Source organism: Eptesicus fuscus, chromosome 3 (genome assembly GCF_027574615.1).
Source record: "Eptesicus fuscus isolate TK198812 chromosome 3, DD_ASM_mEF_20220401, whole genome shotgun sequence".
Lineage (NCBI taxonomy): Eukaryota > Metazoa > Chordata > Mammalia > Chiroptera > Vespertilionidae > Eptesicus > Eptesicus fuscus.
This window is the reverse complement of record NC_072475.1, coordinates 54209335-54233805: the sequence shown is the minus strand read 5'-3', so window position 1 is coordinate 54233805 and position 24471 is coordinate 54209335. Positions and strand designations below refer to the sequence as shown.

The following is a 24471-nucleotide window of genomic DNA, read 5'->3' as shown; positions in this document are numbered from 1 at the left end:
CTAACAAATCGCCCGACTCAGCTGGACACTCTCCGCCCTGCTCCGCAACCCCAGGCAACAGGGCTGCTCTGCACAGGGCCGTGTGTGGGAAGACTGAGAACACTGGGATCCCGGTGAGGAGATAGCAGGCAGGGTCCCAGTCCTGTCGCTGCCGCCAAGCCCAGGATGACCCTGGACCAGGCCCCTCCTCGCCCCTACCTGCCCCTCCGGCCCACGTTTCTTTGTGAAGCACAGAGCACGGCTGCAGCTGTCCCCCATGTGCCTGGGCCCCAGCGGAGCCCAGAGCCCGCACACCTATGGCTGACACGTGTAGCTCTCCAGGCTGCATGCACATTTCCCAAGTCCACTCCTCTACCACTCGCCAACAAGAACGCAGCACCGGAGGGGAGAAGCCACTCAGCCCGGACCCCCCGGTCAAACCCTCACTGAAGGGGTCCCTCGGCCTTCCCCAGTCCTGCTCTCTGCCCCTCAGCGAAGCGCTGCTGGCTCTGAGGAGCTGATCCAGTCTCGTCAGTCCGCCTGGCCCCAGCCCCCCACTCACTGTGTAGAGTCTTCTCCGCAGTCTGGCCAGGAGAGGAAAGGAGAGCTCTAGGCCAGGGAACCGACGGGCTGCTGGCATCTCCACGGAGCTGGGCCCCTGACTGGGTCCCTTGGACTTTGGCTTGAGAAGTGGGGGAGCAGGGACCTCAGCTCCTAAATTTCAGGTCTTGCCCAGAAGGGAAGCTGGCCAGAGGTCTGCCCTAGGAGCCCCCAAAATCCCACACCAGGGTTGGGATGTCGGGCAGAAGAGTAGGGTAGGTCCCGCTCTCTGCTGCACAGCTGTTTCTACAGCTGGCTAGTCTGCCAGGGAGCGGGTTCGCTCTCCCCTAGACTGCCTGCAGCCCGAGTCCTCTCTGTCCCGTTGCTCTGTCTTCTCTCCAGTGCAGTGGCCACAGCTCCAGCCCTACTCCCTGGCTCCCCCTCCTGACTGCCCTCCCTCCCTCCCTCCCTCCCTCACTCACTCCTCCCTCCCTCCCCAGCTGAGCAGCTCTGACACTGGCTGAAAAAGGACCTTTCTGAATCACTGCCAAGAAGGCGGCGGGAATGGGGGGACTCTTCCTTCCAGCCACCCGCACTGGCCCCCCTGCCTCCCCATACACAAGGCCCCCTGTCTCTGGCTTCCACCCCAGCCCCCATAGTTGCAGACAACTCCTGGGATTTTAGGGTGGGGGCTATGTGAATCAAGCAGCAATGTACAAAGAATGGTTACAGGCTCCCCTATGGGCTTATCTGGGGCTTGGGAGCTAGTACAGAGCCTGAGTTAGGGGCCAGGACCCCAGAGTCATTCTTGGATCCTGCAGGCAGACCCTTTGGAGACCCTCCCCCATCTCCCAGTCCCAGCCTTGGCTGGGTGTCTCCTGGCTCAGGCCCTAATGTGGCCCTGTTACCCTGGTGCCCGACGGAAATAGGAGGCCGGCAGCCTGCCAGAGTGGGGCAGTCCAGCCAAGATCGAGAGGGGGTGGAGGGGGTAAGGAATCTCCACCTCCTCCCCTGGGGTTGCCTTGTCTGCTGCCCACAACACCCAGGGTACCTCCTCCCCAGACCAGCTGGCCAAGTTCCAAAGCCCCCTCAAAACAAACAAATATGCTTCTAGACCCAGCTGGGATTTATCCCCACCCCAAGCTGTAGGATTCAAGGCTGTATGATGTCTCTTGTATAGCACCCATACACACAGACAACAGCCCCAGCTAAAGGGAACTAGAGACACTCCATCAAGCCCCCATGGGCCCCCCATGTTCCCGGAGCCGACAAATGATCCCTCGGCCCCTCCTCAAGAGAGCCAGCTGCTCTTACACCTCCCCTCCCCACAGCCCCCAGGCACACCTGACAGCTGCAGGAAGTCCTCTCGGCTCCCTCAGCTCCCCCACCCCATCCCCCCACCATGCCCAGGGAGCCCCTGTTCCTTTCACACTGCTCTCTTGTCCCTATCCAGCTGGCCACCAGCACTGAGAGCCCCAGCTGGCTAGTGGGGCAGGCAGCTGGGGTGAGAATTTGGGGGAGTCAGCATCCCAGGCTCTCTTTCCAAGGCCTCTCTCAATGTTTGGAGAGGAGGTACCCAAAGGGACAGCCATTTCCTGGTCTGAGCCCTGATTGACAGGGCGGGGGGGGGGGGGGGCGGGTTAAACACACCCCAGCAATCAGTCCTTCTTCCCCACCCCCCTGTCATCCACTACCCAAAGCTTGTGGAGCCAGCCAGGTGCAGCCTCCCCTCTGTCCAAGTGAATCACCAGTCTGAGGCTGGGGTCACAGATAATGGACAAGACCAGGCAGAGGTCACCCTGGAGCGGACTTTTCCCCAAACCCTGGCAGGCAGTGTCCACAGCTCAGAAAGAAAAGCCTACCGCCTACCTCCCACCAGGCACCACTCTGAGTGAGGCCCAGGGACCTGATCTCGGGAGACAATTTAAGCAGGATTACTACCCGAGACGGGGCTGCTGGGTCAGAATGGCCAGATTAAAAATCCTAGGCACCCCCTGAAAGATGTGGCCCAAATGCACCAGCACCCCATGCCTGACTCTCCCTCGGTCCTGAGGTAAGAACAAGCCTCAGCAGCTTGCTCAGCAACCCAGCTGTGAGAAGCTGTCAGAGAAGAAAAGCAGGGGCAGGGGTCTGAGCTCAGGCCCCGTCTGGGATCCCTTTCTCCCAGTCCTGGAAAACAGCTCCCACCTTTTGGCCCATCTTTGTCCTGTCAGCTATTGCCCTCTGCCGGCCAAGAGAGGAAGTGCTTGATCTCCAAGGAGAAGGAGCAGTGGTCCCATAAATATGGATGGTGACCTTATTTTCTAGAGCAAACAGGGACATTTGGCTTGATGTGTGTATTGGAACGGAATGTCCACGGGACCGTCCAGGCACAGGGATGCAGTGCCCGCAGAAGACTAACCCCAAACCCTAGTGTGCCCAGGGCTCTCCTGGAGAGCGCTGAAGAAAGCCCAAAGGGCAGCTTAATTGGGACCCAAGGGACCCAGAGACACTGAGGCCAATGTCAGCACCAGTAATTCATCACCCTTGATTCACCCCACCCCCTCAACTCCCCACAGCAACACCAGTTCCTTACCCAGCCTCCCAGGATCTGTCCTGGGCCCAGGAGCTTAGACACCCCTCACTCCTGGCAGCAGAGCGCAGGGCTGGGCCCTCAGCTCACCAGCAGATGATGGGGGCGAGGGCCCGGGTACCTGGCTACCCCCCAGGCTTCCCCCATTACCTGCAGTACCTCCTCGCCCCCAGCCAGGCGCTGATAGGCAGAGGTCTCCCCCATGGAACCCAAACTGCCCGCGTTCAGGCCAGGAGGGGAGCAGCGCCCTCCCGCAGCCCCCGCCCCTCCAGCGGCACTGGCGGCGTCACTGCCCTGCGTCCCGAGGGGCCGGGCCTGGAGCATCCTCTAGTCTAGAAGGGCAGGGCTGCTGAAGCACAGTAGCCGGGGGAGCTCTGGTCCTCGCCCCCACCCCGCACTCACCCCACAGCCTCCTTTCCACCACCCACCCGCTGGCGGGAGCCCCCCGTGGTTGCCGTCTCTCCGGCTCCGACCGCGGCAGGCCCCTCCCCCAATCCTGTCCTGTCTGCTCTCAGCCTGATCCCCAGAGAGCCATGGCTCCCTCGGCCCCTTGGTCTCCAGGATCCCAGAGCTCCACAGCCACCAGCTTGGTTCTGGGGATTCAAGGGTCCCCATAGTCCATGATAAGGAGGGGGTGGGGGGTGTTCCATCCCAGAAGCATACAGAACAGAAGCACCCCCTGTCCTGAACCAACCTGAGACCCCGCCCTCTAGCCATGCGGCCTGAAGCCCATCCCTCCTCCCCGCGCAGCGTCCACTGAGCTCCACAAAGAGCCCACCTGCCCGGCTCCCTGCGGCTCCTCTTCACTCCGCTCCACCCGCTCTGCCAGCCGCAAACCTGCCGGGCCCTGCACGGTGAGAGCCACGCCTCCTCCGGCACGGCCCCAGCCCCCACCCCCCTACGCCTCCTCGTAGCCCGGCCTTGACCTTTTCCCTTCCGCCCCCTCCCCCGGAGAGCCCGGGCTGTGCGCACGGAAGGGCAGGGCGGAGTGCTGGGGCTGACCGCTCCGGCCTCAGGAGAGTGCCCGGGTGCCCACGCTGCCTGCTGGAGGGGCCGCTCCTATGCCTGCCCACCACGGACTCTCACCCAGCATGCAGGTGAGGCCTTGGCTGGCACAGGAAGCCCCACCGCACAGGCTCCTCCTCCCCCGCCGGCCCCAAGGGCTGCAAGGCGGACGCACACCCTCTCATTTTGCTGGCATCTGAAGCATCCACTGACTCCACAGGAACAGGTATTTGCGGCTGAGCTCAGGGAGCTTCACCCCTTCCAGGGTGGGGGCAGAGGAGGAGAGAGAGGCTGAGACGCCCGGCCACACACTCACCCTCAAGAGTGAGGCGCGATCCCAGGCGGGCACTAGGCGAGTTTTCCCCAAGGCTCCCCCCCCCCCCCCTTCACAAGCATGACCCTGCCAGGCAGCGGGTTTATTCTAGGCAGAAGCTTCCCTGCACCTTACTGCAGCTATGACAGAAACTAGTTGTGAGAGTAGCTGCAAGAACCCGAAGTCCGATGGCTGTGGAGAAAAGAGGCTGGGAATGCCAGGCCCCTTCTTTCTTCTCCTGGTCGGGTGAAGGGTCTGATCCAAACCATTCCTCCTCCCTGCTTTTTTCTCCCTTCCTCCTCCCCTATCAGCCCCCTGCCATCTTGCTATAAAGATATCCACAGGACCCAACCTGCCTCTAGGATTTGGGGAATCCAGCCCACTCGCACACCTCTCTGGTCTGTAACTTGCCCCCATATCTCTAAAAGGGAGCCGGGAGTAGCCAGGAATCTGCTGTGGACCCCCCCCTCCCCCAGCCTCTCCAACAGCATCAGTGAAGTGACAAATCCATACCCAGGAGCAGACGTGACATGTAATTTCCGGCCAAGAGGATTTTTCCAAAACAATCTACCGTATTCTCGGGAATATATGCCAATCCCACCTCCAAGCCAGCCCTCCCTCTGCCACCTCTGCCCTCCCTCTTCTCCAAGCCCTAGAGGAAAAACAACATATTGGGGGCGGGGGGGGGGGGGGGGCGTAATACTGGTAGCTCCTCTCTCAGCCAGAGGATTATCTTGCCTTACATGTCAGTCCCACGAAGCCCAGTCAGCTTCAACTCACCCTCTGTGAGCAGGACCCAAGCTTCTGGATCCAGGCCAGGCTGGTTCCCTCAGGTCCTCATCCCAGAGGGAACTGCATTAGGCAGCCCCACACCTTCAGGTCAGCCAGGTCTGACATCATGCTGGTCTGAGGAGGAGGCTGGCCAGGGGCCAAAGGAGAGAAGGGGATGATTCAGATGCATACCATGGCTGTTCACACCCTCTCCATCTCCAGGACACAGCGGCCCGCTCCCTCCCAGGGGAGCTTGGCATCTGAGAGCCTGAGGACTGGCAAGGCTGAGGCATACTTGGCAGCAGGGCTGGGCCCACAGGCCCCGAGTCCAGCCCTAAAGCCTCTTCGCCCTTCTCGTTAGCTGTTGGTGTTTCCTAAGACTTTTGAACTCTCCCTTCTTGATGGATGTTCTGTCCGTGGGGGTCATCACCTCTCCTCCTAGAACTCGTTACCACCATGAGCTATCTGTCTCCGTTCCCGAGTTCCTGAAGCTCTAGACCCACATTCCTATACATTACAGGACAGCCCCACCAGGAGGATGCATAGTAAGTACCACAAATTCTGCATCTCCAGACTGAGCTCATCATGAACCACTTAAACCAAGCTCATGGGTGCTCCTGCATCCTGATTGAAAATCACAAGCCTACACCAGCCACCCAAGCTAGAAACCTCACCCCTGGCCCCCACAGCCATCCTACCTTCCCTAGGCAGGCCACAAAATCTTATTGTTTCTGCCTCTTTATTATTCCTCCCATCAATACCACTGGGACCAAAATGCAGGCAGGCCTGGGCTGAAATCCTGACTCTTGTCACTTTCTAGTTGGGCAACTTTTGGGCAAATGACTCAACCTCTAAGCCTCAATTTCCTCATCTGTAAAATGGGGACAAATAGTACCTCCTTCATAGAGTGTAGACTCAATGAGATCATGAATAGCACACTTAGCACAGCACCTGGCACACAGCTGCCTATTGTTATTATTGTCATGTGAACACAGATCTGAAGTCCCTCCCCTGCTTAAAGCCTTCTGTAGCTCCTCATTGAGCCAAATACAAGGCCCTTCAGGATCCACTCCTTGTCTATTTGTCCATCTCTTACCACTTCCCTTCAACTCCATCTCTTACCATTTCCCTTCAAATGTCTCCATGAAAGGGGAGTGACAGGGAGGAAAGGCAGGGCACAGAAGCAGAGGCAGGTACATCAGACCGAGGGCCCCTCCTATGCCTCATCTCCTTAGACCTCCATGGAGAAAGAGGTGTAAGGATCTCCAGAGAGGAAAGGATCTGACTAAACATCATGACACAGACCAACACTGAATTCAACACCTCCCCGCATGTACCAACTTGGTCTGGAAAGTATTGTGTAACTGTTTCATGCTCCACCAGCTGGACACTGGCATGCCAATCCTGACACTCAGAGACAGGACACTGCGAGCCCTAATGTATTCCTAGAGCACTCTTCCCCTCCAACACACACACCACTCAAGTGCGACAGGATAAATTCCTGCAGCTGCCCGGGTCTTACGCACACCATGCCACCCTCTGGCCCAGGCACCAGCATGGCACCAAGGCCCGGCAGTGTCTCTGAGGAAGGGGAGGCTGTACTGCCAGCAGCCAGGCACTCCCAGAGCTCTTCCAGGGCTGGGCCGAGGACGCCCAGCTAGTCACCCGCATTCTGGCTCAGGCCTCACCCCACCCCCACCCCTGGGGAGAGCCTAGAGCTGAAGTGGCCTATTGTTGGGCCCTGGAGGTGGGGTGGGGAAAGCCGGAGCTGTGGATTGTAAATCATTGACTCGGCCAGGGGGACTGCTCATCCCCAGGTCCACAGCAGAACCCCAGGAGCTAGGTACATCCAGTGCAGATCAGGCTGTGGGGGCCCAGGAGACAATGGGTCTGAACCTGGGAGAGAAATGTCAGGGACTTCAAGATATTTAAGATACCATAAATCCCACCATCTCCTGCCCACCCATTTTAGCAATAGGGAAACTAAAACCCTAAATTGGAAGGGACTGGCCTGGTCCAAAGCACTTAAGAACCTGTCATAGGGAATGAATCTCCAGGAGCTGGGGGAGGTCAACACTTCAGAGTGGCCAGCAATGGTCTCTTCTGACCATGGAGGAGGAGCGGCCCGGCCAAGATCAGGGACAAGTAAAGGTCAGGGGCCGAAAGAGGAGACCCTGACTCCGTAGGAGACAGCATACAGAGGAAAGGCAGAGATGAGAAGAACCCGGTGTCCTCAGACCCGCGGAGGCCCTTGGCTTCAGGTTCCTCAGGAGGTACAACCGCTGAAAGGAGAGACCAGGCCAAACCTCTCACCCTGCACCCCTCCTCAGTCCCTCATATGCCTACTATGTTTTCTCCGTGTGCTAGGATTTGGGGGAAGTATAAAGGAGAAGTCACAGTCTGGGCTCTCAAGAAAATATTATGTGCAGGTTCTTTACTAAAAGCTTTATTTTCATTGGCCGGTTTAAACCCCCACCCCTTACTACTCTACATTATTCCCATCCTATCTAATAAAAGAGTAATATGCAAATTGACCATCACTCCAACACACAAGATGGCTGCCCCCATGTGGTCAAAGATGGCTGCCCCCATGTGGACACAAGATGGCCACCACAAGATGGCAGTTGGGAGGGATCAGGCCTGCAAGGGAGGGCAGTTGGGGGCGATCAAGCCTGCAGGGGAGGGCAGTTAGGGGTGACCAGGCCAGCAGAGGAGGGAAGTTGGGGGGGACCAGGCCTGCAGGGGATGGTAGTTAGGGGCAATCAGGAAGGCAGGCAGGCGAACAGTTGGGAGCCAGCAGACCCGGATTGTGAGAGGGATGTCTGACTGCCCGTTTAGGCACGATTGGACATCCCTAGAGGGGTCCCAGATTGGAGAGGGTGCAGGCTGGGCTGAGGGACACTCCCCCCACCCCCATGCACGAATTTCGTGCACTGGGCCTCTAGTTTTACAGATAAGAAAACTAGCTCTGAAGAGGTGGCCATGATCACCCAGAAAGTAAGCAATGAAGCCAGAATGCTGTACACTACATTGCTTGGCTCAAGGATGCAGGCCCATGGTGGATAGTGCATCGGCCTGCGGACTGAGGGATCCCAGGTTCGATTCCGGTCAAGGGCATGTACCTTGGCTGCGGGCACATCCCCAGTAGGAGGTGTGCAGGAGGCAGCGGATGGATGTTTCTCTCTCATCGATGTTTCTAACTCTCTATCCCTCTCCCTTCCTCTCTGTAAAAAATCAATAAAATATATTTTAAAAAAATAAATAAATGTATACTGGATACTGAATGAATTCATGGATTCTCTGGTTAAAGCGGGGATAGATGTTCTAGGAGAAAACTGTAGATTGCAAACATGCACATAATTTCACTCCTTCCCAAAACTCTACCAATACTACAATTGAAAAAGGAGAAATTTCTGCATGGCAGAAGTCCCCAAGGATAAGAACAGTAGAGACAACCACAACAAAACTTCGGAAGCTGGAAAGCAGATGGCCCTGTGACAAGTGAGAGGGTGTGCTCCACCAAAAAAAAACTACAGAGTAAACCAACAAAGGAGAAGACACCAGATACAGGAAACAGAAGATCCCAACTCCGAAGGGCTGTGAAGGAAATGCCCGGGATGCCAAGAGGGCAGCTCAGCATCATGATAGAAAGCAACCAGTCCGTGCTGCTTCAGGGCACAGGGCTCTGAAACCTCTTCAGAAAGATGAATCTGACAGCATACCGAATGGAAAACAACATCTTGATAAATTTAGACAGTTACTGGAGAGTTCGACGAATTGAAAGATACACAGAAAACTAAGCAAACAGAAAAACCAACTCCAGGGAGAACAAGGAGTGGTGCAGGAAAGGAAAAGTCATCATAGTTTACTATACCATCACAAGGTAAACTCGGACAGTAGGGTGAAGAAAAAAAATGAGATATACCTAGAGTGGATGGACTGAAAGATAGGAAGCATTAAAAGGTGGAGAGGTGGAATGAGGGAATTAAAGTCAAATCCTCATCTTGGACCAAGATGGAATAATAGAGATTAGATTTCATTTCCTGTCTGAAATAACAATGACAGAAAAATAGATAAGATATACAAAATGGCTTTAAAGGAATCAGATATCAGCCGAAACCGGTTTGGCTCAGTGGATGGAGCGTCGGTCTGCGGACTGAAGGGTCCCGGGTTCAATTCCGGTCAAGGGCATGTACATTGGTTGCGGGCACATCCCCGGTTGGGGGTGTGCAAGAGGCAGCTGGTCGATGTTTCTCTCTCATCAATGTTTCTGGCTCTCTGTCCCTCTCCTTTCCTCTCTGTAAAAAATCAATAAAATATATTAAAAAAAAAAAGATGTTTTAAAAAATAAATAAATAAATAAATAAAATAAAATAAAGGAATCAGATATCAGGAAACAAAAAACACTGATACCCATGAGACAGGAAACAAAGACCCCAGCCCTACAGTGGGGTTTCCAAACTACAGCCCAAGTAAGGGCACCAGTCACACCCCAAAAGACGCCCTTAGTTGGGGAGATGGAGCTGAGTCTGGTGATACTCATGTGGCCAGAGTTCACAGAACAGATCATCAGAAAAGAGAGGGCACTTTAAAGGTCTATAAAGGGCCCTCTCCAATATTCAGCTGAGTTCTGATCATCACGTGAATGTGCAGAAACTACCCAAGTCTGTGGGGGAAAACACTCAAAAGGATAGAAGTAACAGTGTCTGGTACTCACAAGTCTGGGAAAAGTGCCTATTCCTAACAGGTTGGAAAAGCTAGGCATTGAGTAGAATATACAAATGGGCCTTGCCTCAGCAGTGGGGAATTATTAGCCCTAGACTGAGCACAGCTCTGGTCCCATTTAACAAATCTTAAAACAAGACCCAAGAGGATCACACTATGTCCAAGTCACTTAACTACATCCCTGAACAAAGCTCAAGAATATTGAATACACAGCAATCAACAAGAAAATTCACACTGTCTGGCATCCAATAAAAAATTACTAGGCATACAAATATCTGTAATCCTATATAATAAAGAGGGAATATGCAAATTGACCATCACTCCATCACAAATATGGCGGTGCCCACAGTGGAGGTGGGGGTTTCCGTAACATAAGATGGCTGCGCCCACGGCAGAGGCCGAGTTCCTGTAAGGAGCCTTAACGAGAGCAATCAGCAGGACCTGAGGCTGCACACCCCCCCCCCCGTGGGGCTTGACAGGGGACCTCAAGGTGTGCCCCCCACCCCAGTGCTGGGCCAGGGAACCTTAGGCTGCTACCCCCACCCCAGTGCTGGGCCGGGGGACCTCAGGCCACACCCCCAGCCCTGGCACCAGGCCAGGGGACCTCAGGCCATGCCCCCCGCCCCGGGCTAGGGGACCTGAGGCTGCGCCCTGCGCTGGCAGGGCTTGACAGGGGACCTCAGGCTGCACCCCCCGCCCGGCAGGGCTTGATGGGGGACCTCAAGGTACGCCCCCCCTCCGCCCCAGTGCTGGGCCGGGGGACCTCAGGCTGCTTCCCTCGCCCTGGGCCGGGGGACCTCAGGCCACGCCCCCAGCCCCGGCGCCGGGCCAGGGGACCTGAGGCTGCGCCCCGCGCCAGGGGGGCTTGACAAGGGTGGGCCCAATGGGGGGGGCGGCGCCAGGTCTGGGTCTTGTGCGATTTTGAGGCGCACGTGGGTGGGCGGGGACTTAACTCTGGGTCCCGTGGTGCACCCCAGCCTCTGACAGGAGGAAGATTTTCATATACATTTTACTAATTTCTTTCATCTCTGACACTTCTATTATAGAGAAAGGGCAAATAGCAATATTAAAATATTTCCTCTAATTAATCCCCTTTTAAATGTGAACGAATTTCGTGCACTGGGCCACTAGTCCATAATAAGGAGAAAAAGCAATCGATCAAAACCAACCCAGAACTGACATACATTAGAATTAGTAGACAAAGACATTAAAACAATTATTATAACCATATTTTTAAAAGACTATAATTGAACTTCTAGAATAAGAACTACACATTATGAGATGAAAATATAAACTAAATGGAATTAAAGGCAGATTAGACACTGCAGAAGAAAATCTTGAAGACACAGTACTAGAAATTCCAAAATGAAACATAGAGGAAAAAAGAGATTCCTTTTTAAGTGAACAGTGGGACAATTTCAAGTGGCCTAACATACATATAATTAGAGTGCTTAAAGAAAGAAGAAAGTTGGGAACAGAAAAAATATTTGAAGAACTTACAGCTGAAATTTTCCAAATTGGATGAAAACTAAGCCTACAGATTCAAGAAGTTCAGTGAACTCCAAGTACAAGGCACATGAAGGAAACTACACAAACACATATCATAATCAAACACATATCAAAATCAGTGATAAAGTGAAAATCTTAAAAGTAGCTGGGGAGCCGAGACCGGTTTGGCTCAGTGGATAGAGCGTCGGTCTGCGGACTGGAGGGTCCCGGGTTCGATTCCGGTCAAGGGCGTGTGTATTGGTTGTGGGCGCATCCCCCGGTGGGGGGTGTGCAGGAGGCAGCTGGTCGATGTCTCTCTCTCATCGATGTTTCTAACTATCCCTCTCTCTTCCTCTCTGTGAAGGATCAATAAAATATATTTAAAAAAAAAAAAGTAGCTGGGGAAGGCGAGGGAGACATGTTGCACACATAGAAAGAAAGATAAAGATGACAGCACATTTCTTGCAGAAATAATAGAAATGAGAAGACAATGGCACAACATCATTAAAGTACTGAAAGAAAAAACTAACTAGAATTCTATTTCAATGGAAATATCTTTTTGTTGTTAGTTCATGTCTTTTATTAACCCATCTACAATTACTTGTCTTCTGGTTTGTTGAAGCAATAGTTCAGGCAACATTTGCCACAATGTCTGTCAAAGTGGCTGGTCATAAAAACTCCAGCATTCATCTAAAGAGCACTCCCAACTAAGGCAATTGATTTTGCCATTCTCATCCACTCTGTAGCACTTTAGGACAGCCAGCTTAATCTTTTTTCTCTTATGTTCATTCTTCTGGGGACTGGTGTTTAAAACTTCCTCTTCCTTGTCTTAGCACCAGCACGAAGTTTCAACACAAGATAAAGAGGAAACTTCTTTGGAATGTTGTAGTCAGACAAAGAACATCCATCTTCCAGTTGCTTGCCAGCAAAGATCAGTCTTTGCTGATTAGGAGAAATTCCTTCCTTATTCTGGTTCTTGGCCTTTACCTTTTTTTTTTATTGTGTCCAAGGATTCAACCTCGAGAGTGATGTTCTTCCCCGTAAGGGTTTTCATAAAAATCTGCACCTTGGCCTTCATTCCACCGCAGATGGCAGATCAGAAAATGAAAATATATTTTTTAAATAAAGGCTAAATAAACTTTTTAAACATATAAAAGCTGAAAGCCCTAACTGGTTTGGCTCAGTGGATAGAGCGTCGGCCTGCGGACTCAAGGGTCCCAGGTTCGATTCCGGTCAAGGGCATGTACCTTGGTGGCGGGCACATCCCCAGTAGGGAGTGTGCAGGAGGCAGCTGATCGATGTTTCTCTCTCATAGATGTTTCTAACTCTTATCCCTATCCCTTCCTCTCTGTTAAAAATCAATAAAATAGATTTTAAAAAATAAATAAATAAAAATAAAAGCTGAAAGAATTCAGCATCAGCAGACAAACCTACACTACAATAAATGTTAAGGTCCTTCTGATAAAGGAAAATAATGCCATATAGAAATATGGATCTCTGCAAAGAAATGAGCAGCATTGAAAATAGCAACTACATGGGTAAATAGTTAAGATGTTTTTCCTATTATTTAATTACTTTAAAAGATAAACTGACTGTTTAAACAAAAATAATATCAATGTAGTATGGAGTTTATAGCATGTATAATTTTTAACAATAATAGCACAAAGAAAGGAGATAAATAAAAATATACTACTAATATCACTTGGAGGCAGACTATAATAAGTTAAAGATATATATTATAAATCCTGTAGACATTACAAAAAAGAAAAAGAAAGCTATCCTCATAAACATAGATGAAAAATTCTTAACAAATACTTAGCAAACAGAATTCAACAATATATGTAAAGAATAACACATCGTGCTCTAGCCAGCTTGGCTCAGTGGATAGAGCGTCAGCCTGCGGACTGAAGGGTCCCAGGTTCGATTCCGGCCAAGAGCACATGCTTGGTTTGCTGGCTTGATCCCCAGTAGGGGGTGTGCAGGAGGCAGCCGATCAATGATTTTCTCTCATCATTGATGTTTCTATCTCTCTCTCCTTCTCCCTTCCGCTCTGAAATCAATAAAGAAATATATTTTTTTAAAAATAAAAATTAAAAAAAAAGAATAACACATCGTGACCAAGTAGAGTTTGTCTCAGGAATGCGAGGTTGTTATAACAATTAAAAATCTATCAATGTAGCCCTGGCCGGCTTGGCTCAATGATAGAACGTCAGCCTGCAGACTGAAGGGTCCCAGGTTCGATTCCAATCAAGGGCACATGCCTGGGTTGCGGGCTCGATCCCCAGTAGGGGGTGTGCAGGAGGCAGCCCATCAATGATTCTCTCTCACCTGTGATGTTTCTACCTCTCTCTCCTTTTCCCTTCCTCTCTGAAGTCAATAAATAAATATTAAAAAATCTACCAATGTAATTCAACATTTTAGAAACCTAAAATAGAAGGTCCTATGATCATTTTGATAAACACACAAAAAAGCATTTGACAAAATCCAACATCCATTCTTATTAAAAATCTCAGGAATAAAAGTGAGCTCCTTCACCTGATCAAGGTCATATATGAAAAACCGACAGCTGACATCATGAGTAATTGGGAAAATCCCTGAAGATCAGGACCAGGAAATCTAATGTTCTATTCAACATTATACTAGAGGATGTAGCCAGTGCAATCAGGCAAGAAAAAGAAATAACAGGCATAAAGATTAGAAAGGAAGAAGTAAAACTGTCTTTATTAGCAGATGACATCACAGTCTATGTATAAAATCCAATGGAAGCTACAAAAAAGCTACTAGAATAAGTCAGTTTAGCAAGCTGGCAAGATTCAATATCAATATACAAAAATCAATTGTATTCATATATACTAGCAACAAACAATTGGAAACCAAAATTTAAAAAGTAACACCATCTTATAGCAGTATTACTGACAAACAAAAGTTAAGAAGCAACTGTCTGAATGAATCAACAAAATATAGAATCTATACTAATGAAAGGGTAATATGCTAATTAGAACAGGTAACTGGACATCTTCCAGATGTCCGACTTCCTTCCAAATAAAGCCACGGTGGTGGGGGCCAAGGAAGAGGTGGTTAGGGGCGATCAGGCCGGCAGGGGAGGGCAGTTGGGGGTGATCAAGCCGGCAGGGGAGGGCAGTTGGGGGCCATCAGGCTGGCAAGGGAGGGCAGTTGGAGACCATCAGGCTGGCAGGGCAGGGCCATTGGGGGCCATCAGGCCGGCAGGGGAGGGCAGTTGGGGGCCATCAGGCTGGCAGGGGAGGGCAGTTGGGGGCCATCAGGCTGGCAGGGGAGGGCAGTTGGGGGCCATCAGGCCGGCAGGGGAGAGCAGTTGGGGGCCATCAGGCTGGCAGGGGAGGGCAGTTGGGGGCCATCAGGCTGGCAGGGGAGGGCAGTTGGGGGCCATTAGGCTGGCAGGGGAGGGCAGTTGGGGGCCATCAGGCCAGCCAGGGAGCAGTTAGGCAGCGATCAGGCTGGCAGGCAGGCAAGCGGTTAGGAGCCAGCGGTCCCGGACTGCACAGGGAAGGGGCCTAAACCGGCAGTCGGACATACCCTGAGGGGTCCCGGATTGGAGAGGGTGCAGGCTGGGCTGAGGGACCACCCCCCCATGCACGAATTTCATGCACCAGGCCTCTAGTATTCATATACTAGATTATTTTTTTAAATATATTTTATTGATTTTTTACAGAGAGGAAGGGAGAGGGATAGAGAGTTAGAAACATCGATGAGAGAGAAACATCGATCAGCTGCCTCCTGCACACCCCCTACTGGGGATGTGCCCGCAACCAAGGTACATACCCTTGACTGGAATTGAACCTGGGACGCTTCAGTCCGCAGGCAGACGCTCTATCCACTGAGCCAAACCAGTCAGGGCCATATACTAGATTATTATTCAACCTTAAAAAAGAAGGAAATTCTGACACATGCTACAACATAGATGAACCTTGAATACATTATGGTAAGTGAAAAAAGGATAAATACTGAATAGAGAGTCACTGTTTTGGGGTGTGTTTTTTTGTTTGTTTGAGAGAAAGGGAGAGGGAGAGATAGAAACATGGATGCATGAGAAGAGAAACATCAATCAGCTGCCTCCTGCTCGTTCCATACTTGGGAATGAGCTTGAAACCCGGGCATGTGCCCTGACTAGGAATTAACCCTTTGCACTCGCTTGCTTTTTTCTCGATTCCTTTTTTCTAATGCTAACCGTGTCGAGTCACACTCGACATCCGAGTGCAAAAGGTTAAACCAGCAACCTCTCGGTTTGTGGGTCGATTCTCAACAACTGAGCCACACCAGCCAGGGGGAGAGTCAGTGTTTAATAAGTACAGAGTTTCAGTTTTACAAGATGAAAAATATTAAGAAGGTGGATGGTGATGATGGCTGTACAATATGAATTTACCTAACAATACTGAACTGTACACTTCAAAATGGTTAAAACAGTAAATTTTATGTTATGTATATCTATAATAATAAAAGCGTAATATGCTAATTAGACCAGACATCCTTCCGGGATGAAGCTGGGGCTGCAGCTGTGGCTGCGAGGGAGGGATCCAGGCAGCCGCCCACAGCTCCGAGGGAGGGATCCAGGCAGCTGCAGCTGCGAAGGCCTACTCTTGCATGAATTCCATGCATCGGGACTCTAGTTTTACCATAATTAAGCTAAATAAAAATTTAAAAATAAAAAATCAAACACCATAAAAAAGTATCATTTACAATGGCACCAAAAATATGTTAATACTCACGGATATATTTGACAAAACATGTGAAAGATGTACACACTGTAGACTATATACCATTGGTGAAATTCTTAAATAAACACAGAGCTCTACGGTGTTCATGGGTCAGAAAGTTCAATGCTGCTAAGATGTCAATTCTCCCCAAATTATTCTATAGATTCAATATATCCCAAATAAAAATCCCAGTAGGTTTTGTGTTTTTTAGAAATTAATAAATTGATTCTAAAATGCATATGGAAATGCTAAGAACCTAGAACAACTAAAGCAATTTTGAAAAGGAAGAACAATGTTCAAGATCTTACCCTAATATTATCAACACTTACTATAAATCTACAGTGATTAAGATAATGGGATAAAGATATTCCAACAGATCAATGGAACAAAACAGAGCCCAGAATTAGAACTACACATATACAGATTTTTAAAAAATATTTTTTTACTGATTTCAGAGAGGAAAGGAGAGGGAAAGGGAGATAGAAACATCAATGATGAGAATCACTGATCCGCTACCTCCTGCACAGCCCCCACTGGGGACTGAGCCCATAATCCCGCATGTGCCCTGACTGGGAATCAAACCATGACTTCCTGGTTCATAGGTTGATGCTCAACTGCTGAGCCACACTGGCCAGGCCAGACAATTGATTTTTGACAAAGGTGCAAAGGCAACTCCATAGACAGACAAGTCTTTTCAAGAAATGGTGCTGGAAGAACTGGATCTCCACACATAAGAAAGGTAAGAATTTCAATTCATACCTTGCACCATATACAAGAATTAGCCCCAAATGGAACAGAGACCTAAAAGCAAAACCCATAACTATAAAACTTGTAGGAGAAAACACAGGAGCAAACCACAGTGCTTTGGGTTAGGCAAAGGTTTCTTCATCATCACACTAAAAGCACAATCCATAAAAACCAAACCAACAAGTTCATAAATTAGAATTCATTAAAATTTAAAACTTCTGCTCTTCAAAAGGCACTGTTAAGAGAATTAAAATGTAAGCCAGAGATTGGAAGAAAAAATTTGCAAATCACATATCCAATAAAATGGCTTGTATTCAGAACGTATAAAGAGTTCTCAAAACTCGCTGAAACCGGTTTGGCTCAGTGGATAGAGAGTATCGGCCTGCGGACTGAAGGGTCCCGGGTTCGATTCCGGTCAGGGGCTTGGCTTGTGCCTTGGTTGTGGGCACGTCCCCAGTGGGGGGTGTGCAGGAGGCAGCTGATCGATGTTTCTCTATCATCGATGTTTCTAACTCTCTATCCCTCTCCCTTCCTCTCTGTAAAAAATCAATAGGGTGTGTTTAAAAAAAAAAAAAAAAAGAGTTCTCAAAACTCAATATGGAAAAAAACAAAACCCATTCAATTAAAAACTGGGCAAACAGCCCTAGCCGGCTTGGCTCAGTGGATAGAGCGTCAGCCTGAGGACTCAAGGGTCCCAGGTTCGATTGTGGCCAAGGGCACATGCCTGGGTTGTGGCTCGATCCCCAGTGGGGGTGTGCAGGAGGCAGCCGATCAATGATTCTCTCTCATCACTGATGTTTCTATCTCTCTCTCCTTCTCTCTTCCTCTCTGAAATCAATAAAGAAATATAGCCGAAGCCGGTTTGGCTCAGTGGAGAGAGCGTCGGCCTGTGGACTCAAGGGTCCCAGGTTCGATTCCGGTCAAGGGCATGTACCTTGGGTGCGGGCACATCCCCGGTAGGGGGTGTGCAAGAGGCAGCTGATCGATGTTTCTCTCAAATCGATGTTTCTAACTCTCTATCCCTCTCTCTTCCTCTCTGTAAAAAATCAATAAAATATACTTAAATAAATAAATATATATATATTTTTTAAAAATGGGCAAACAATTTGAAGACATATCACCAAAGATATATAGATGATGAATAAGAACAAGAAAAATGTTCAATGACATTATTCATTAGGAAAAATGCAAATTAAAACCACAATGAGATACAACTACAGACCTATTAGACTCTCTCAAATTAGAGACCAAGTGTTGACAAAAAAGTGGACAAACTAGGACTATCATACACAACTGGTGGGTATGTAAAATGGTACAACCACTTTGGAAACAGTCTGGCAGTTTCTATCATATGATCCAACCGTTCTAGTCCTAAGAATGTCCTCAAGAGAAACAAAAAGCATTTGTCCATACAAAGACTTCAACAAATGCTTGTAGTTTTATTTGTACAGGAAAACCTCGATCCTCAATATAACAGGTTAATTCGAGTAAGGGGGTGTCTGTTAAAGCTGAAAGTCCTTCTATATATATAAAAGTCTAAGCGACCATCCGACCGTTCAACCGGTAGCTATGACATGCACTGACCACCAGGGGGCAGATGCTCAACACAGGAGCTGCCTAGCTGCGGTGACTTGGCAGCTGCGGTTCTTGGATGACGCACCCAGAACCAGAGAGGAGGGAGCCTGATTCCGGGGTGCGTTACCCAAGAACTGCCCTCTTGCAATCTAGGATCCTTCGGGGAATGTCAGAGAGCCGGTTTCGGCTCAATCCCCACAGGCCAGGCCAGGGAACCCCACCTGCCGGAGGGACCCTGCTCACTCCGCAGATGCCCTTCGAGCCCCGGCGCCACCCCAGGTGCAGCTGGCTGGGGAGGGACCGAAGGAGGTTGGCTCCAGGGTGTGTCCAGCCCGTCTTGCCCAGTCCCGCCCCACCAGCCACCTTCTAATTAATTTCCTTTCAATGTGCACAAATCCGTGCACCGGGCCTCTAATTATATAATAAAGTAGATTTTCTGAATGCATATGTTAAAAAATTGACAAATTAGTTTACCAGGTTTTACTTATGTAAACATGTTTGTGTAATTAAAATTAAATATGTATGAAAAGTAATTTTAAATGTATATTGAATAGATCTAGTAAATATGTGCATTCACCAGTCACCACAAGTAAACAAATGCACATGGCTGGGGAGTGGCTCAGTGCACACCTGAACATAGGATGGCCATCTGAATATCTGATGGCTGGCAGCCATTAATATTGCTGCAGAGCCCGGCTGTGTGGCTCAGAAGTTGAGCGTTGGCCTATGAACCAGAAGGTCACAGTTCGATTCCCAGTCAAAGGCACATGCCTAGGTTGCAGACTCAATCCCCAGAGGGGGCTGTGTAGGAGGCAGCCAATCAATGATTATCTCTCATCACTGATGTTCCTATCTCTCTCTCCCTCTACCTTCCTCTCTGAAATCAATAAAAACGTTTAAAAAAAAAAAAAAAAATATTTAAAAAAACTGCTACAGAGCCCTGGCCAGTGTGGCTCCGTTGTTAGAGTGTTGGCCCATTCACCGAAGGATCACGGGTTCGATTCCCAGCAAGGGCATGTACTTGGGCTGCAGGTTGTATCCCCGGACCCAGTTGGGACACGTGCAGGAGGCAACCAATCGATGTGTCTCTCTCACATTGATGTTTCTTTCTCTCTTTCTCTCTCCCCCTCTCTCTAAAAAACATTAATGGGAAAAATATCCTCAGGTGAGGATTAACAAGAAAAAAAAGAAAACTGCTGCAGAAAGTGAGACCAGGCGATAACAGAACCAATAACGGCACAAAATGCTGTGTAATCACATGCTAGTCATTCACTGAACACTCCATGAGCAGTGACTCTTGGATTTAAATATGTAGACTATAGTTATAGATATGTAATATTTATTTATGTCGGCGAAATTACTAGTGTTTTTCCAACATATGGCTTATTCCCTAAAATTTGTTAAAAACAGTGAATATTAATAACAAAAAAAACCAGCCTGTTAATTTAATTATAAGCAAATCTAAGTTAAAAGCATTTTAAAATTAATAGGATGTTAATTTTCACATGATATATGGACCAGAAATTTTGTCCATTAAATCGAGGTCCACAAAATCGAGGGTTTACTGTAATAACCAAAAACTGAAAACAACCCATTGATATGAGAATGAATAAACAGACTGTGGTGTATACATACAATGGAATGCTACTCAGCAATGAAAAGGAATGTGCTATTGATATTCAAAACAACGTGGATGAATCTCAAAATAATCATGGTGAGTGAAAAAAGCCAGGCAAAAAAAGAGCTCATGCTGTATGGTTCCAGTTACATAAAATTCTAGGTAATGTCAACTAATGTATAATGACCGAAAGCAAACCAGTCTGTTACCTGGGGAAGGGGGATGGCAAAGGAGGGGTGGGATGGAAGGATTACAAAACCTTTGGGATTTTGGGAATAATGGGTATGCTCATTATCCTGATTGTGGTGTGATTTCACAAATATATACACATATTAAAACATTAAATTATGTTTAAATACGTTCCACTTATCTTATGTCATTATACCGCAATAAAACTATTGTTAAAAACAAATAAAAAAGCACTTCATGTTCCAGAATAAAGCATAGGGCAGGGGGATAATTGTGGGCTTATGGGCCAGAGTAAAAGGTCTGGAAGCACTGGCCCCTCCTCCCCAACATCTCCAGAGCTCCCGGGGAGGGGGTACCAGACTGACAAAGCAGGGTCTGCGCCCTCAGCACTCAAGACACTGGGGAGCCAGCATGCTCAGTCGCTGAGCACTGACCTATGGACCAGGAGGTCACAGTTCAATTCTGGTCAGGGCATATGCCCAGGTTGCGGACTCTATCCCCAGTGTGGGGTGTGCAGAAGGCAGCCAATCAATGATTCTCTCTCATTATTGATGTTTCTATTTTTTTCTCCTCCCTCCCTTTCTAAAATCAATAAAATATATTTTAAAAAAAAAAAAAAGACACTGTGGTGAAAGGCATGGCCCCCCACACAGAAAAGGAAATTGAAACCCAAAGGTGTTATCTTGCCCCAGGAGGTTATGTAGCTCATAAGTAATCGAAACCCAGATCTGGCAGAATCTTCCTCCTCATCTTCATCTACCACAAATTCAAAAAAAGGGGACTTGAAGTAAGTGAAGATGTGTGCTTACATGTACATGTTTAGAACCATTTTTGTTGTTGTTGTTAATCCTCACCAGGGGATATTTTCCCATTGATTCAGGGGCGGGGGGAGGGGGGTGCAAGGGAGGGAGGGAGAGAGAGAGAGAGAGAGAGAGAGAGAGAGAGAGAGAGAGAGAGAGAGAGAGAGAGAGAAACATTGATGTGAGAAAGACACACAGATTGATTGCCTCCCACCGGAGACCTGACCAGGGCCAGGGATCTAGCCTACAATCCAGATACATGCCCTTGACTGGAATCGAACCCAGGACCCTTCAGTCTGCGGGCAGACACTCTATCTACTGAGCCAAACGGGCTAGGGCTGGAACAGACAATTTTATGCACTGAAGCCAGAGAGACAGAACCAGTCTGGCTATCCCAGAAGAACCAGGCACCCTGGACACAGCACCTGAAGTTCAGGTACATGAGTATTTGGGGTGGCAGTGAGACAGGCCGGCGTGGGATGAAGCTGACAGACAAGTCTGGGTTTGATGGAGGAGCAGGCTAACCGGCTTCCAGAGGCCCAGGCTGCCTGGGGGCCAGGCGCCTGGGGGCCATGTGACCTAGAGCCACACCTCGGGCTGGGGCGGAGACTGGTCCCAGTGAAAGGCCCTGAAGCAAGCTGCAATTCTGCACACCATCTCCCAGTCCCCAAGGACTCGTGAAGCAAAAACCCAGACAGTACCGGATAAGAGGTGAGCAGCCCCTCTGGGGCCAGGAATGAGAAGGCCTGACACCCGGGCCATGAAGGAATCAACAGAAAGTCAAATCTAGCACTGACGCCTGCAAACCCCACCTCTAGGCTGGTCTAGAAGCTGGCTTCAGCTGGTACCAAACCCACGATGCCACCCACAGCCGACCATCTGTCTACCTCCACAGGCTAGGGCTGAGGTCTGGGCCACAGAGGATGCCCAGAGTCCAATGGTGTAGATCTCCTGTCCCCTCCCACCCCTTTCAGGCTGGGGTCCTCTCAGGAGACAGACAGCCTACCTAGTAGCTCTCCACCCTTCTGCCCACTATTCATCCTTGGCTCCGGGCCCTCCACATTAATCAGCTGTGACAAGAAGGTGTGGCGGGAGCAGGTCAGGCTCGTGCCCAAGTCACCGGCTGCCACACAAGATAAGGTCCTGTTCACACAATGCCGCCCTCTTCCCTTTTTCGGAACGTGTTGTCAGGACTTGTGGCAACAACCTATTGCACCATCCCGGCTACGGCACGGCACGGAGACACCCCCATCTCCAAAGGTAGACAAGTGGGGGGATGACAGCCTCCTCCGCCACCTCAGCCTGTGGCTACCCCTCTCTTCGCTTCTGCCCGGGCCTGGCAGCCACCCAGTCTCACCTCCAGTCTAGACTCTAAGGAAATGCCCCATCACTCTAGTTGGCATATAAGGGACTGGGGGGCGGAGTTCTGCCTCGCTGTTGAAAACTGCACTGCTTCCTTCCTCCCCAGGTTTAAACACGGGGCCGTGAACAAGGGCAGTTTGGAGAGCACCCTCACCCGAGGTCAGGGCAGTCTCCCGGCTCCCAAACACACCAATTCCGGCGGAGAGCAGCAATGGGCTTCCTTACCTCCGGGCTGCCTCTCTGCAGGCACGGCTTTGGCGATGTCCAGGCTGGGGTGGCAGGAGAGGATCCAGCAGGACACAGCCTGCTCTCAGGCAGTCGCTTCCCACGCTCCCAGGTGCACAGCGCTCTTCTGCTCCCCACTCCTCAAACCCCTACATCTTGTGCTCCCTTCCGCCCCGGGGCGATCCTGGTCCTGGGCAGCCCGCCTGTGGCTTACCACCTCCTCCTCCGCCGGCGCCTCCGGGTCCTGAGCCCCTCAGGGGGCCCCTCTCCCCCCTGGAACCCCTTCCCGTCCAGGTACGTTTCCTGGACCGCCCGCACCACCTGTCCCTCCTGCACCCCGGGAAGCCAATTTGCTTCCTGCACCCCCAGGCGCCCCTCTCCCTCAGGGCCCTGGGGCCCCACAGGCCGTGCCCTCCCCACCAGCTCGAGCCTCTCTCTGCGAGTCCGGGCCTCTCCTAGAACCACCGCCTCCCGTCTGAGGTGCCCGCAGCTCTCCCAGGGCTGCTCGCCCTGCTCCCCCGAACTTTCAAGCCCCTTCCCGCGCTCCCAGGAGCGGTCCCCGAATTCGGACAGCTGCGGCAGCCGGCGTGGGCTCCCCTCCCCCCGCTCCTGCACCCCGGAAAGGGCCTCCCCACGCTCCTGCACTGCGGGGCTGCCTTCCCCCTTCTCCTGGTGCTGCTTGCGGGCCCCCAGCCCCTCCTCTTGCACCCCAAGCCAGCTCACAGAGCTTGTCCACTGCGACGGGCGCCTCCAGTCCGCGCCGTCCGGCGTCCCCCACACCACCCCCAGGCTGGGCTCCCGGCCGCGGCCGCCCCGCTCCTGCACCCACGGGCCCACGCCGCCCTCCTCCTGCACCGCCGGCCCCACGCCCCCCTGCTCCTCCACGCCGAGCTTCAGCCCGCGGAGCTGCTGCGGCCCCCAGCTGAGCACTCCGACCCGCTGCGGCTGCTGCTCGGGCAGCGCCGGACTCAGTCCGCCCCGCTCCTCCTCCGCGCCCTGCTGGGGGTCCCCCGCCCGCGCCGCCCAGCGCACTCGCTTGCCCCCCAGAGGCCGCGCGGTCCCGCCTCTCCAGATGGTGCTGCCCGGGGCGCTCGCTCACACCGCCCCCCGCCCGCTCCTTCCGCCCCGTCCCCCGGGAGGGGGCTGCGGAGTCGCGTCCCTCCGACTCCGCCGTCGACCCCACGTCCCCGGCACGTCTCCCGCCCTCCCCTCCGGGCGTCGACGTTCGCCCAATGGGCGCCGAGCCCTGCTCCGGCCCCCGCAGGTGCTGCGGCCCCGCGCGCCGGCCCGCGAGCCAGGAGCGCCCGCCCTCCCGCCCGAGTCCCCGGAGCCAGCCTGCGCCTGCGCTGCCGAAGGCGGGGCGGGGGGCGGGGCCCAGCACGCCCTCTTAAAGGGCCAGGTTCCGCTTGCTCCTCCCCCCTACCCTCTCTCTTGGCCTCCCTCTCTCCCCTTTCGTCGCTGCACTCCTCCTTCCTCCTTCAGGCTATGTTTGCGTCTTCCAGGGATGCCAAAAAAGGAAGGAGAGGTGAAGCATTAGGTCAGGAGTTAATACTGGGAAGGTGTAGTCAACCACACCCAATGGAGGAGCACTGAAATAGGAGTCTTGAATTCGAAGTAGCAGTTCAGTTGTGCTGAGTTACCATGTGTCAGAGTAAAAAGTCACTTCCATCTGGCCTTAGTTGCTTCGTTTCTAAAATGAGGAGGATGGATTGGAAAGTGTACCGGGGCATAATCTAATGAGTGTTTGATTGCAGAGAAAGATTCTAGTCCTAATAGATAAAATGAAGCCCAGAGGCCTAGGAACCTAGGCCAACCCCATCCTTTCCCAA

At 51.1% G+C, this 24471-nt stretch overlaps 1 protein-coding gene and 1 long non-coding RNA gene across 6 annotated transcripts in view; one reads left to right on the top strand and one right to left on the bottom strand.

The window, feature by feature from the left end:
* TNK2 (tyrosine kinase non receptor 2) overlaps positions 1-22776 on the bottom strand; it is a 47761-nt gene extending 24985 nt beyond the window's left edge. For 2 of the 4 annotated variants that reach the window (XM_054713890.1, XM_054713891.1), the window contains exon 1: positions 22643-22776. The gene's annotated coding sequence lies outside the window, so the exon portion shown is untranslated. Of the gene's footprint in view, positions 1-5189; positions 5315-22642 lie in introns of those variants that run through there. The other 2 variants (XM_054713888.1, XM_054713889.1) reach the window with 1 other exon arrangement.
* On the top strand, positions 4054-8395 carry LOC129148578 (uncharacterized). Of its 2 annotated transcripts, XR_008555566.1 has the most exons (4): positions 4054-4322; positions 4721-4807; positions 5542-5725; positions 8134-8395. It is a non-coding gene; the product is annotated as an uncharacterized LOC129148578 (long non-coding RNA). The 2 variants fall into 2 exon arrangements; XR_008555565.1 differs by lacking the exon at positions 4721-4807 and having other exon boundaries at positions 5403-5725.
* Positions 22777-24471: the final 1695 nt, after the last annotated feature.